General features: G+C 49.7%; 1 long non-coding RNA gene across 1 annotated transcript in view; it reads right to left on the bottom strand.

Moving 5' to 3' along the window:
* Positions 1-15,630, bottom strand: part of LOC140396721 (uncharacterized) — a 103,233-nt gene that overhangs the window by 56,176 nt on the left and 31,427 nt on the right. The window contains exon 4 of the long non-coding RNA XR_011936601.1: positions 978-1,108. This is a non-coding gene — a long non-coding RNA (uncharacterized lncRNA). The remainder of the gene's footprint in view (positions 1-977; positions 1,109-15,630) is intronic.

Genomic DNA, 15,630 nt, shown 5'->3' with positions numbered 1-15,630 from the left:
TGCCATACCTTGTTTTCTCTTTCCCAAGGCAGTTACTTTAGTCCACATAACTACTGCACTTCTCCATTGGTCGTACGATTCCCTTTCAGAAAATAAGGGAGGACAGTCATATCCGGCCATCTCTATCCTGGGTTCAGCCATATATCCCTTTTTTGTTTCTTTTCTCACTCACTCCTTGGTTTGATCAGGAAAAGTTGTATCTTTCAACCCTTCACATTTGCACAGCAACCATCCTCTGCTACCAATTGTTAAACATTTTAGTTACCTTTGTATGAAGAGTCAGAAGTCCTGTTCCTTCTCAGCAAACACCATCTATTTCACTTCCACAGCCTCTGCACAAAACTCCAACACACCACCTGACACAAGGGCCACCTGAAGCCCCTTTACATATCAGTGTCAATCATTGGATACTTAACATAAATGAAACAGCTAATTGCAATGCCTCTTAATGCATTACTTAACTCTTAACCCATTACTTAACACAACATTGATGAAAGTTGCTGCTGTTGGTAGCTGAATGCGTGTGAGAATGTGGGTTTAATTTTAATGTCTCCCTTGTCAAACAAATATGAATGTGGGTGAAGTGCAAGAACTTGCCTTTATAAATCACCTTTCACCTCCTCAGGACACACCAACGCAATCCACTGCCATATTCATTTCTGAAGTGCAGTCATTGCTGTCACATAGGAGATCCCATGAACAGTGAGGTAATGAGCAGTTAATCTCTTTTCATGATGTTGGTTGAGGAAGAATGTTAGCCTGGATACCTGGAGAACTCCCTGTTATTCTGAACATTGGCAAATCTTTTACAAGCCCCAGTTCAATGATTGGTGAGAGAAAGACACCTCTGATAGTGCAGCACTGACTCAGCAATACAGCTGAGATTGAGCATGATAGGCTTGGTGGGACTTAGCAACATCCAAAACCATTTGGCTCAGTGACGTGAGTTGTGCAAACAGAACCAAGCTGACACTTACCTAGTGATTCAATGAGGTGCAGAACAGCAAACTCCAGATGAAGGAGATGGTCTTGGAGTGGGAGCATGGCGATTATGTCAAGCAGAAAACCTATCCTTATTCGGTCTTCCCAGGAAACGTTTAGTAGCTGTCTGTTGGGTAGGAATAAGGAGAGAGTTGGCTGTAAGCAGAAGAGGTCGGATTTGAGGTAGATTTAAAAAGGGTGGACAAATTCACTCCACAATCTGGAATCTGATTGTTCAGCAGCACTCCCTCAGTACTGACCCTCCCCTTCCATCAATCCAGCCATACAAGCATAGTTCATTCGGAGCGTAGGGAAGCAGGGCCACAAGCAGTACCGGGTGTACTTGGAAGATGACCTTCCAAAGCGGTGAAGCTACAACGTAGGATCATCTTGATTCTATTTTAATGACTCATGTAATAGTTTTATGCTGTTGGTTACCATTCAGTAGGTTTGAAGTCTTCGTAGCAATACACAGGTTAACTGTAAATCTTTATTATCTCTGAGACCTATTTATAAATATACAGTGAAAGGTACAAGTTAGGAACTGTCTCCATGCTTGCTGGCGCACGCAGCTCTGTCCAACACTGGGGCAGGTCATGTGCTCTTTTAAATTACTGTGGGCAGTACCGTACTTAGACCCAAATTAACATTCGATGTGCCACACCTTTATACTATACTTGTTCCCAAGTCTTTATGCGATGTGTTTTCAATTATTATAGCTTACCTTATGTCTGACATTGTTTTTTAAAAAACATTTTTTTTGGTAAAGGTTTTCATAAAATATCAATAACAAAATGAAAAAGGAACCCAACAGGGTTAACTACAAAACACAGTCCAGAAAAATAACCCTCCATACCCACACCCCGTACATAAATAATAAATTAACATTAACACCTCGACTTAATACAAGAAGTATATACACCCCCTCAGACCCTCCGGTGTAAATAACAAAAATAAAAAATAATAAAGTGACCCCCCCCCCCGAGTTGCTGCTGCCATTGACCAATGTCTACCGTTCTGCCAGGAAGTCTAAGAACGGTTGCCACCGCCTAAAGAACCCTTGTATCGACCCTCTCAAGGCGAATTTCACCCTCTCCAACTTACTAAACCTCGCCCTATCGTTGATCCAGGATTCCACGCTTGGGGGCCTTGAATCCTTCCACTGAAGAAGAATCCTTCGCCGGGCTACCAGGGACACAAAGGCCAGAATTCCGGCCTCTTTCACCTCCTGCATTCCCGGCTCCTCTGCCACCCCAAATATTGCGAGCCCCCAGCCCGGTTTGACCCTGGATCCTACCACCCTCGACACCATCCTCGCTATGCCCTTCCAAAATTCCTCCAGCGCTGGGCATGCCCTGAACATATGGGTGTGATTTGCTGGGCTCCCTCAGCACCTAACACACCTGTCCTCAACCCCCAAAAAATGACTCATCCTTGTCCCGGCCATGTGTGCCCTGTGCAGCACCTTAAATTGTATGAGGCTAAGCCTCGCGCACGATGAGGAAGAGTTCACGCTCCCCAGGGCATCTACCCACGTCCCTTCCTCAATTTCCTCAACCAACTCCTCCTCCCACTTACTTTTTACCTCCACCACCGAGGCCTCCTCCTCCTCCTGCATCACCGGGTAAGTTTCCGAGATCTCCCCCCCCCCCCCCCCCGAGAGCACCCTTTCCTGTGCTGTGTGTGGCCATAGCCGCGGTAATTCCGCCACCTGCCATCTGGCAAAACGCCCTTACCTGTAAGTACCTGAAGGTGTTCTTCTCCTCCAGCTCACCCAGGCTCGCGAACTTCCCGTCCACAAACAGGTCTCCCAACTTTCGTATCCCTGCTCTGTGCCACCCCGCAAACCCTCCACCTGTTCTTCCTGGGGCGAACCAGTGGTTCCCCCGTAATGGGGACCCCGCCGAGGCCCCCACTTCCCCCCTGTGCCGCCTCCACTGCCCCCACATTTTGAGGGCAGCCACCACCACCGGGCTCGTGGTATACCTCCTTGGAGGGAGCGGCAGCGGCGCCGTTGCCAGCGCCCCCAGACTCGTATCCATACAAGACGCCGTCTCCAGCCTCTTCCATGCAGCCCCCTCCCCCTCCATCACCCACTTGCGCACCATCGTCGCATTGGCGGCCCAGCAGTATCCATAGAGGTTGGGCAGTGCCAGTTCCCCCCTATCTCTACTCCGCTCCAGGAACACCCTTCTCACCCTCGGAGTCCCTCGAGCCCACACAAACCCCATTATACTCCTGTTAACCCGCCTGAATAAAGCCTTCGGGATAAACACGGGGAGGCACTGGAACAGGAACAAAAGCCTTGGGAGCACCGTCATTTTGATTGACTGCACCCTACCCGCCAAGGACAGCGGCAACGCGTCCCACCTCTTGAACTCCTCCTCCATTTGCTCCACCAGCCTTGTAAAATTAAGCCTATGCAGGGCCCCCCAGCTCCTGGCCACCTGGACTCCCAGATACCAGAAGCTCCTCTCTGCCTTTTTTAGTGGGAGCTCACTAATCCCCCTCTCCTGGTCCCCTGGATGAACTACGAACAGCACGCTCTTCCCCATGTTGAGCTTGTACCCCGAAAAGTCCCGAAATTCCCTAAAAATCCTCATTACCTCCGGCATTCCTCCCACCAGGTCCGCCACATACAGCAGCAGGTTGTCCACATAAAGTGACACCCTGTGCTCCTCCCCACCACGCACCAACCCCCTCCAGTTCCTTGACTCCCTCAGTGCCATAGCCAGGGGTTCAATCGCCAGTGCGAAGAGCAGGGGGGACAGGGGACACCCCTGTCTCGTCCCTCGGAGCAACCAAAAGTACTCGGACCTCCTCCTGTTTGTGGCCACACTCGCCATCGAGACCATACAGCAGCCTAACCCACCTGACAAACCCCTCCCCAAACCCGAACCTCTTCAGCACCTCCCACAGGTACCCCCACTATACCCTACCGAAGGCTTTCTCAGCTTCCATCGCCATCACTATCTCCGCCTCCCCCTCCCTCGCCGGCATCATGATAACGTTCAAAAGCCTCCGCACATTCGCGTTCAACTGCCTCCCTTTCACAAACCCCGTCTGGTCTTCGTGGATGATCTGCGGCACACAATCCTCAATCCTCGTGGCTAAGACCTTCACCAGCACCTTGGCATCTACGTTTAGCAACAAAATCGGCCTGTAAGACCCACACTGCAGGGGATCCTTGTCCCGTTTCAGGATCAAGGAGATCAGTGCCCGGGACATCATCTGGGGCAAAGCCCCCCCCCCTTGCCTCATTGAAGGTCCTAACAGCGGGCCCAACAGGTCTATATATTTTTTATAGAATTCGACCGGGAAACCGTCCGGCCCCAGTGCCTTCCCCGCCTGCGTGCTTCCTATCCCTTTGATCAGCTCATCCAGCCCAATCGGGGCCCCCAATCCCGCCACCAGTCCCTCTTCCACCTTTGGAAACCTCAATTGGTCCAGGAAGCGGCCTATCCCTCCCTCCTCCCGTGGGGGATGTCTTACATTGTTATAATAGTTGCAACATTATTATTAATCAATCTCCACCCTTCATGTCCTTGAATTCAAACGTTCAAGAGGCCCGGAGGCCTTAAAACCCTTCCGTATCTCGTTCGTACTACTGTTGGGAGGAGTGAAAGGCTGTATCTTTGCTGGTTCTGCCAATTGGAGGTTGTTCTGACATTTTGTTATGTTTTCTTACTTTTCTTCCATTCTTTTGTGTTGAACCGCACTTGGTTAGTTTGGCTCTTGCTCTGATCGGTGGTTGCTACTCTAACTTGTTTCTTGGTGGGGCGGGTGGTTGGACTGTGTGCTCGTCTCCTTAATGCTTTTCTCACTTCTTCCGTTGTCATGTCGGCCGTTGCAATGTATGTGGACATTTACTTTTCAAATATGGATCTCTCGTTCCCACTTGCTTCACAATTTCACCCAGGTTTTGGGTACTTTCTTCTTATCCAGTTGTTTTTTGTGCTTAAGAATACTTTCATACAAGTTGAGTTGTCTTTGTTACAGAATTATGGGCAGAACTCCTACATATGTTTGATGACATCACCCCGCCATTCAGTTCTGTTTGGAATGCGTTTTCCCTGGTCACCGGCTGCTCCTTCTATTCTTTCAATTCACCCGTTAGATCATCAATCTGTTTCACAGAATTTCTCTTATCGGCTTTCAAAGTCTGGATTTTGTCACTCATATTGTGTATCTCAACCTTCATGTTGCTAAGATTGGCCTGAAGTTCATCACCGTTGGTTGTAAATTCTGCTTCCAAGCAACTGTTCTGATCTATCAGCAATCTTTTCTCCTGTTTCAGGCATTGCGCATGACGCAGAGACTTTCCCCCCCACTTTTTCAATCGTTATTTATTTTGGTTGGAAGTCAGGGGGAGAGCATGACGGACACGGTCTCACCATTTGGCCATTCAAAATGAAGGATACATCACCAATAACATTGCTTCAAGTTCACCAAGTTTTAATTGAAGAACTATCCTGGTTGAATGTTCATCATTTAAACATTTCAAATCCTCTTCTTGTGAGCGACATTACAGTGTTCTCATTCATTCTCATTTTTCCTTCACAAAGTCATCTTTTGTGTGTGAAAGTTGGTTCTCGGTGTTGATCGTTTCTTTAGCAGAGCACAATTTCTCAGCTCTATCGCTCAAGCTTAGATCCTAGAAAATCTTCACTCTCTTTTGAAAACAGTTCCACTTACACTTGCCATTTTAGGCTCTTTGTTTTCATCTCTTCACTAGATGTATTTGGAAATATGTTTTCCCAACTTTCTTCCAAATGTCCATCCATTTTCTTCAGCTCTGTGTTCTCTTGTGTGTAGTTCTTAGCTTCCTCCTGGAATATACTACCTTCCGAAATCTTCTCTGCCAAATGGGTCTTCATTTCTTTCAGAGTGACATCAAATTCACTTTGCTTCACGTCATCATTTTTCAGAACAATCCGTGTCCTAAGAAGTTTGTGGAGTGTAAGGTCCTTCAGCAGGCTACCTTTTCATTGCAAAGCTGATTTACCTCATCCTGAGTTTCCTTGGAATTGAACAGAATCTCATTGAGTTTGTTCTTCTGTTCCGACATTCTGCTGTTCAAAGTAGTCTTCATTCCTTAATCTGCTGAAGGGTTATGTACTGTTTTTGAATTTAATCTTGAAGGACAATTATCTGTTCTTTCAACTGTTTATATTCTTGTTCAGCTCTTGCCGTCTCACTCTGGGTTTCAGTGCATTACTTTGTCACATTGATAGTTTCAATGCAGTTTTTTCTGAAGCAGCATTCAACTTTTTTTTTAAACTCCTTGTGTTGTTCCCAGGGGCGTGCATTGGTTCCTCAAACAGCATTTCAGTGCAACCTATTTGAGAGCATTTTCTGCCTACTGTTGTGCCTGACTGTACATCTGGTTAAGGTGTCCCAACTCCTGCAATGATTTGCCACTTGTGGAATTCAGGGTTGTTATTTCCCTGCTAGATTTGTGACTCCTTGAAAATGTGTTTGTTAGATTTCAAACAGTTTGGCTCATTGACAACTTTACTTCATGGTGCATTTTCAAAGGCTATGTTCAGCTTTAATTTTCATTTCAAATCTTCCAATTCAGCTTTGATGCAAACATTTTCTGACTTTACTTCTGCTTTTTCGTGCACTGCCTGCATCAGGGCTTTGTCCTTGTCATTCAGTGCCAACTGCTCATTCCACACTCGCCTCTGTTCCAATTTGGGAAACGTGTCAGGATCACCATAATGATCTTTGAGACTATTGGAAAGTGCCCTGCCTCTCAGGCGCCCTTCTGTGGTTTGCTTAGGTATCATCCTTTGCCCTTTCATAGCTTTATTGGGGTTGGGGGGGGCGGGGAGCGGGATTTCTATTCCATCTTTACAAGCTCTTTGCATTCCACAACTAGAAGATTAAAATATTAATCAAAGGCTTTTAATATTTCATCGAAGCTGGTTGAGGATTCATCAATGCCTTGCATTAGGATTACTTCTTCTGCAAATTCACCAAACCAGTATAAAAAGACATTGATCTGGACTTTTTCTAACTTTCCGGTAATTCCAAAAATCGCTTCTTCAGGCTGTCCAATTTTGTGATTGACTTAGGCCTTGGGTAGGTCCGAATTTATTTGGAAGTGTGAAATTCTGATCCATGGTTAGATTTTTTTTAAAAAGTGTAGGTTCTGCTCCAAGAGCTTTCTGATTTTTGAATTGGCGTCACGTTCACTTGGAGACAAAGACATTTCCTACATTTGCCAGTTTTGGTGGGTTCTGCAACTATGGCAATTACACTCAGCCTCAAAAAACTTTGAACAATGGGGCAGCACGGTAGCATTGTGGATTGCACAATTGCTTCACAGCTCCAGGGTCCCAGGTTCGATCCCGGTTTGGGTCACTGTCTGTGCGGAGTCTGCACATCCTCCCGGTGTGTGCGTGGGTTTCCTCCGGCTGCTCCGGTTTCCTCCCACAGTCCAAAGACGTGCAGGTTAGGTGGGTTGGCCATGATAAATTGCCCTTGGTGTCCTAAATTGCCCTTCGTGTTGGGTGGGGTTACTGGGTTTTTGGGATAGGGTGGATGTGTTGACCTTGGGTAGGGTGCTCTTTCCAAGAGCCGGTGCACTTGATGGGCCGAATGGCCTCCTTCTGCACTGTAAATTCTATGATAATCTATGATAATTGCCTTCAGAGTTCTCTTGCTCAGCATTTTAAAGTCACAAATTTTTTGATTCATGGCTTTTGCCCTCTCTCAGCTGAGTTTAGATGTCGCGAGTCACCCGGGTATTTAATGAATTCTTTTTCCTGTCCTGGAGAAAGTGCAGATGCTATTCTGACTGAGGATCAGGTAATGTGATGGATTTTTCAAACTGTACTTCTGACTCTGAATTATTTTAAAGATTTCTCAGGATTTGCTACAACCTGAGTTTTTAAAAGATTTAGCTCACCCTTGCAAGTTCTGTCGACTGCACTCTGAAGTTGGACTTCCAAAGGAGATTTAATGGGGTCTTTTGTTGCAGTAAGGAATTTTAAAACTCTGCCCTAAGTTTCCAAACCTTTCTTTGGAATTTTTCAATTCCTGTACCGGCTTCCCCGAACAGGGGCCGGAATGTGGCGACTAGGGGCTTTTCACAGTAACTTCATTGAAGCCTACATGTAACATTAAGCTATCATAGGGGCTGGTTTAGCACAAGGCTAAATAGCTGGCTTTTAAAGCAGACCAAGGCAGGCCAGCAGCACGGTTCAATTCCCGTACCAGCCTCCCCGAACAGGCGCTGGAATGTAGCGACTAGAGGCTTTTCAAAGTAACTTCATTTGAAGCTTACTTGTGAAAATAAGCAATTTTCATTTCATTCATTTTCAACCCTTGACTCTCGGTGAGGGACCTGTGCTCTTCCATGACTATAAGGGCAGTACTGTACTCAATCTCACATTAACCAGACATGTGCCAGATCTTTATACTACGGTAACCTTTATCTGACCCATTGGGGGATTTCTGAGTTCACAGAGCTGGCAATGTTAAGTCTAGCAGCTCACTAACTTACCGACTGCGCCATTTCATGTTCCAGTATGTGTTGGGGCGCTTGCACCATTTTGGAGGCCTTGTCAAATGGACGGAGAGGCACTTCCTTTGCACTGGACATGTAGACCTGGCTCTGCATGCAGAGAAGCCTGTGGCATGTCAAGCCTCCATGAGCCACGCAATTAAGTCCAAGAAGTTCTTTTTCACCAAAGTGTCAGGTGTAAGGCAGGGTGAGCACCCGAAATGCACCGCGTGACCTACAGTGCCTTACAACCTGTATGGTGGCTTTTTAAAAGGTGTTGATTGTTTAATTGTGCACCAGATCAATTATCCAATCCAAATGTAATTATGGAAATACTTGATAAAATTTGACACCAGTCTCTAATTAGCTCGCCTAGTACAGCCCCTCCAATAGCGGAACACTTCTTCGATGCCTGAATGGGAGTTTCAGTCTGCATTTTGTACTCACGGCTTCAAAGTGGGACTTGGAACCATGAGCTTCTGACTTTTTTTTTTAGAAGTATTTTAATTCCAATTTTTACATATTTTCAACAACCCCCCCCTTACAGAAAAAAGAAAAACAAAGAACACATGAACAAACATCTTACAACATCAAGAATTCCCCCATTATACAAACCCCCATTAAGCAATAGTAAACACAGTAGAAAACACAAAGTACACCCCCCCTCCCCTCTGGGTTGCTGCTGCTGCTGCTGACCACCTCCTAACGCCCCACTAGAAAGTCTAGGAACGGTTGCCACCGCCTGAAGAACCCTTGGACAGACCCTCGCAAGGCAAATTTTACCCTCTCCAATTTAATGAGCCCTGCCATGTCGCTGATCCAGGCTTCCACGCTCGGGGAGCCTCGCATCCTTCCAGTGTAGCAGAATCCTCCGCCGGGCTACCAGGGACGCGAAGGCCAGAATACCGGCCTCTTTCGCCTCCTGCACTCCCGGCTCGTCCAATACCCCAAATAGTGCTAACCCCCAGCTCGGCTTAACCCGGGTGTTCACCACCTTAGACACCGTCCTCGCAATACCCCTCCAGAACCCATCCAGCGCTGGGCACGCCCAGAACATATGGGTATGATTTGCTGAGCTCCCCGAGCACCTCCCACACCTGTCTTCCACCCCAAAGAACCTGCTCTGCCTCGCCCCTGTCATATGCGCTCTGTGAAGAACCTTAAATTGTATCAGGCTAAACCTGGCACAAGAGGAGGAAGAATTGGGGCAGCACGGTAGCATTGTGGATAGCACAAATGCTTCACAGCTCCAGGGTCCCAGGTTCGATTCCGGCTTGGGTCACTGTCTGTGCGGAGTCTGCACATCCTCCCCGTGTGTGCGTGGGTTTCCTCCGGGTGCTCCGGTTTCCTCCCACATTCCAAAGATGTGCGGGTTAGGTGGATTGGCCATGATAAATTGCCCATAGTGTCCAAAATTGCCCTTAGTGTAGGGTGGGGTTGCTGGGTTGTGGGGATAGGGTGGAGGTGTGGACCTTGGGTGGGGTGCTCTTTCCAAGGGCCGGTGCAGACTCGATGGGCCGAATGGCCTCCTTCTGCACTGTAAATTCTATGATCTATGATCTATGAATTAACCCTACCCAGGGCGTCCGCCCACATACCCTCTTCTATCTCCTCCCCAAGCTCCTCCTCCCATTTACCCTTTAGCTCCTCCACCGAGGTCTCCTCATCCTCCTGCATCTCCTGGTAGATCGCCGGGACCCTGCCCTCTCCAACCCGCACCCCCGAGAGCACCCTATCCTGGATCCTGCGTGCTGGAAGCAGCGGGAACTCCCTCACCTGCCGTCTTACAAATGCCCTTACCTGCATGTACCTGAAGGCATTTCCGGGGGGAAGCCCGGATTTGTCCTCCAGCAAATTCTTCATACTACGGTAACCGTAGTTACTAATAGAGGGCCCAGCAGGTCCATGTACTTCCGGTAAAATTCCACCGGGAACCCATCTGGCCCCGGTGCCTTCCCCGCCTGCATACTCCCCAGCCCCTTAGTCAGCTCCTCCAGCCCGACCGGTGCCCCAAGCCCAGCCACCTGCTCCTCCTCCATCCTCGGGAACCTCAGTCGATCCAAAAATCGACACATCCCCCCTCCTCCGTCGGGGGCTCAGACCTATACAGCCCCTCATAAAAGTCTCTAAATACCCTATTTATTCCCACCGCACTCCGCACCGTGTTCCCCCCTTTATCCCTAACTCCCCCAATCTCTCTCGCTGCCTCCCGCTTCCGAAGCTGGTGTGCCAACATCCAGCTAGCCTTCTCCCCGTACTCATACACCGCCCCTTGCGCTTTCCTCCACTGCACCTCTGCATTCTTGGTGGTCAACAGGTCGAACTCGGCCTGGAGGCTTCGTTGCTCCTTGAGTAGTCCCTCCTCAGGGACGTCTGCATACCTCCTATCCACCCTTAAAATCTCTCCCACCAATCTCTCCCTCTCTCTCCTCTCCTTCTTCTCCTTGTGGGCCCTAATGGAGATTAGCTCTCCCCTAATCACCGCCTTCAGTGCCTCCCAGACAACCCCCACCTGCACCTCCCCATTATCGTTAGCCTCTAGATAGCTTTCAATGCACCCCCGGATCTGCCCGCTCACCACCATCGTCCGCCAGCAAGCCCACATCCAAGCGCCACAGCGGGCGCTGGTCCCTCTCCTCCCCTAGCTCCAGCTCCACCCAATGCGGGGCATGGTCTGAGATGGCTATGGCCGAATACTCCGTGCCCTCCACCCTCGGAATTCGTGCCCTGCTCATAACAAAGAAGTCTATCCGGGAGTAGGCTTTATGGACGTGGGGAAAAAAAGAAAATTCCCTGGCCCCCGGCCTGACAAACCTCCATGGGTCCACTCCTCCCATCTGGTCCATAAACCCCCTCAGCACCTTGTCCGCCGCCGGCCTCATACCCGTCCTGGACCTGGTGCGGTCCAATGCTGGATCCAGTACAGTGTTGAAGTTCCCCCCCCATTATCAAGCTCCCTGCCTCCAGGTCCGGAATCCGGCCGAACATGCGCTGCATAAATCCGGCATCGTCCCAATTCGGAGCATATACATTCACTAATACCACCCGCACCCCCTGCAGCTTACCACTCACCATCACATACCTCCCTCCATTGTCTGCCACGATGTTCAGCGCCTCAAACGACACCCGCTTTCCCACCAAAATCGCCACCCCTCGACTCTTTGCGTCCAACCCAGAGTGGAAAACCTGCCCGACCCATCCCTTTCTCAGCCTAACCTGATCTGCCACCCTCAAATGAGTCTCCTGGAGCATAACCACACCTGCCTTCAGTCCCTTCAGGTGCGCGAACACACGGGTCCTCTTGACCGGCCCGTTCAGGCCTCTCACATTCCAAGTTATCAGCCGGATCAGGGGGCCTCCCGCCCACCCCCCCTGCTGATTAGCCATCCCCTTTTCTAGGCCAGCCACGTGCCCGCGCATCCCGCACTCTCCATTCCCCCCAGCGGCAGACCCCCGCCCCGACTCTTTCTCCGAGCTCCAGCTCACCTTTGGCCAATGCAGCAGCAACCCAGTTCCTTCCTCCCCCCCACCCTCCTCCCCCCCAGCTAGGTCCCCCCACTAGCTGCGTTGCTCCCCCATAGCACTCCCGTAAGTCAGCTGACTCCTGCTGACCCCGGCCACTCCCGCCACTCCATCGACCCCCAAGTGTGGTAGTCTCCCCCCCCCCTCCTGTCCATCAGCGGGCGCTCTGCTGGCCCTGCCCCCTTCCTTCCTTAGCGCAGGAAAAAGCCCACGCTTTCCATCAGACTGGCACTGCCCTCTCTGGCGCAGCTCCCTTTTGCGGCCTAATCCCAGCTCCCCCACCTCAGGCCTCCCATCTCCCCTCCCCCAACGGGACCCCGTCCTTCCAACCACCGACGCCCACACTCTCACAAAACCCCCACTTCGAACCATTTCACCCTACCCCATCCAGCACCCAAGGAAACAATACAGAACAGAATAGAACATCCCCCAAAGCACAGTAACCACAGTAGCCCCCCCCTGCACCTCCCCTCACAACCGACCCTCAGTCCGTGTCCAACTTTTCGGCCTGAATAAAGTAATGGTGCCAGTCCTTAAACGTGACCCACAGTCGCGCCGGCTGCAGCATCCTGAATTTCACCCCCTTCCGATGCAGAACCACCTTAGCCCGATTGTACCCGGCCCTCTTCTTGGCCACCTCCGCGCTCCAGTCCTGGTATATACGGACCTCTGCATTCTCCCACCTCCTGCTCCGCTCCTTTTTTGCACATCTTAGGACACACTCCCTGTCCACCAAGCGGTGGAACCGCACCAATACCCCCCGCGGTGGCTCATTAGACTTGGGCCTCCTCGCCAGGACTCAGTGGGCCCCATCCAGCTCCAGGGGCCTCGGGAAGGCACCCGCGCCCATCAACGTGTTCAGCATCGTGACCACATATGCACCAGCATCCGACCCCTCCACTCCCTCCGGGAGACCCAGAATCCACAGATTCTTCCTCCTCGACCGATTCTCCATGTTCTCGAACTTCTCCTGCCATTTCTTATGCAGCGCCTCGTGCGCCTCCACCTTCACCGCCAGACCCAATATCTTGTCCTCATTCTCCGAGGCCTTCTGCCGCACCTCACGGATCGCCGCCCCTTGGGCCTTCTGGGTCTCGACCAGCTTGTCGATCGAAGCCTTCATCGGTTCCAGCAGCTCTGCTTTCAATTCCGTGAAGCAGCGTTTGAGAAACTCCTGCTGCTCTTGCGCCCACTGCACCGACGCTGCCTGGTCTCCACCCGCCGCCATCTTGGCTTTCCTCCCTCGCACTTTTCGCTGCACCAGAATTACTCTTTTCGCCGCTCCACTCCTGGTCCAATCTATACAGTGCCGGGGAAATCGTACTGTTACCTTCCCACACTGGGAACAAATGCCGCTGGGGCCCCTCAAAAGAGCCCAAAAGTCCGTTTCTGGCGGGAGCTGCCGAACGTGCGACTTAGCTCAGCATAGCCGCAACCGGAAGTCCATCCATGAGCTTCTGACTTAAAAGGTGCTACCACCGAGCATCGATGACCTCCAGTCAGTCTTGATTCCACTGATTCTTTCAGGCAGAGGCAGAGTCCAGTCCACACGGTCACCAAGTGGGTGTTTAAAGCAAGTTCGAACAAAATGAAAGGTACAATTTTGACCTTGTACAAGGCCACATCCAGTATACTGGTTCCAAGGCCTGTGAGCTTTTATTCAACACTGTCCCGTTATAAATGTGGACAGAAAAAGAATCGAGAAGGGGAATATGCATCTCTCGAGTATAGGCTGAAGGGCTGGAAGATGCAAAATGGAGGTCCTAGAGCACCACTGCTGGCAGAAGACTGTAATTACAGCATGACATATCCACTTTCCATTCTCAGTGCGGATGAAGGATCTTTGTGCAGAAAGTGTTGATGCAAATCAGGCACAGGAATGAAGGTTTTGTCAACAGGATGTGCGCACAGGTGAAAAATTGAAGGAATATATTTTGTTTGAAATACGCACAATTTGATCAAGATATAGTCTGTGCAGGATGTTTGGGAATCAACATTTACTTTCTCAAATTAGTAATGAAGTGGAGATGCCGGTGTTGGACTGGGGTGAGCACAGTAAGAAGTCTTACAACACCAGGTTAAAGTCCAACAGGTTTGTTTCAAACACTAGCTTTCGGAGCACTGCTCCTTCCTCAGGTGAATGAAGAGGTATGTTCCAGAAACATATATATAGACAAATTCAAAGATGCCAGACAATGCTTCGAATACGACCATTAGCAGGTGATTAAATCTTTACAGATCCAGAGATGGGGTAACCCCAGGATAAAGAGGTATGAATTGTCTCAAGCCAGGACAGTTGGTAGGATTTCGCAAGTCCAGGCCAGATGGTGGGGGGGGTGAATGAAATGCAACATAAATCCCAGGTCCCGGTTGAGGCCACACTCATGTGTGCGGAACTTGGCTATAAGTTTCTGCTCGGCGATTCTGCGTTGTCGCGCGTCCTGAAGGCCGCCTTGGAGAACGCTTACCCGGAGATCAGAGGCTGAATACCCTTGACTGCTGAAGTGTTCCCCGATGGAAGGGAACATTCCTGCCTGGTGATTGTCGCGCGATGTCTGCCAGCAGTGGTTCTCTAGGACCTCCATTTTGCATCTTCCAATCTGATCTCCGGGTAAGCGTTCTCCAAGGCAGCCTTCAAGACGCGCAACAACGCAGAATCGCCGAGCAGAAACTTATAGCCAAGTTCCGCACACATGAGTGTGGCCTCAACCGGAACCTGGGATTCATGTCGCATTACATTCATCCCCCACCATCTGGCCTGCGAAATCCTACCAACTGTCCTGGCTTGGTACAATTCATACCTCTTTAACCTGGGGTTACCCCATCTCTGGATCTGTAAAGATTTAATCACCTGCTAATGCTCGCATTCCAAGCATTGTCTGGCATCTTTGAATTTGTCTATATATATGTTTCTGGAACAGACCTCTTCATTCACCTGAGGAAGGAGCAGCGCTCCAAAAGCTAGTGCTTGAAACAAACCTGTTGGACTTTAACCTGGTGTTGTCAGACTTCTTACTGTGCTGAAATTAGTAAGTGTATGGAAGCTATGTATCATTCACTGTAAAAGAAGGCAGTTAGAACCAAGAATATTCCAGTGCCTTCTCTTTTTTAAAAAATAATTTTTATTGAAGTTTTCACGAAATATCATCAACAAAATGTAAAAGGTACCCAATAGAATTAAATACAAAAAACAACCCAATGCCCCCTCCCCATACATAAATAATATATTAACACCCGCCAAAACACATAGCAAACATATACACCCCCTCAGATCCCCCAGTATAGACAAACAAAAATAAAATGGAACCCCCCCCCCCCCGGGTTGCTGCTGATGCTGATCAATGTCTACCGTTCTGCCAGGAAGTCCAAGGACGGTTGCCACCGCCTGAAGAACCCTTGCACCAATCCCCTTTAGGCAAATTTCACCCTCTCCAATTTAATAAACCCCGCCATATCGTTGATCAAGGATTCCACGCTTGGGGGCCTCGCATCCTTCCACTGTAGCTGAATCCTTCACCGGGCTACCAGGGACGCAAAGGCCAGAATACCGGCCTCTTTCGCCTCCTGCACTCCCGGCTCCCCTGCAACCCCAAATATTGCGAGCCCCCAGCCCG

This window comes from Scyliorhinus torazame, chromosome 20, assembly GCF_047496885.1.
Source record: "Scyliorhinus torazame isolate Kashiwa2021f chromosome 20, sScyTor2.1, whole genome shotgun sequence".
Taxonomy (NCBI): Eukaryota; Metazoa; Chordata; class Chondrichthyes; order Carcharhiniformes; family Scyliorhinidae; genus Scyliorhinus; species Scyliorhinus torazame.
This window is presented reverse-complemented; position numbering and strand designations above follow the sequence as displayed.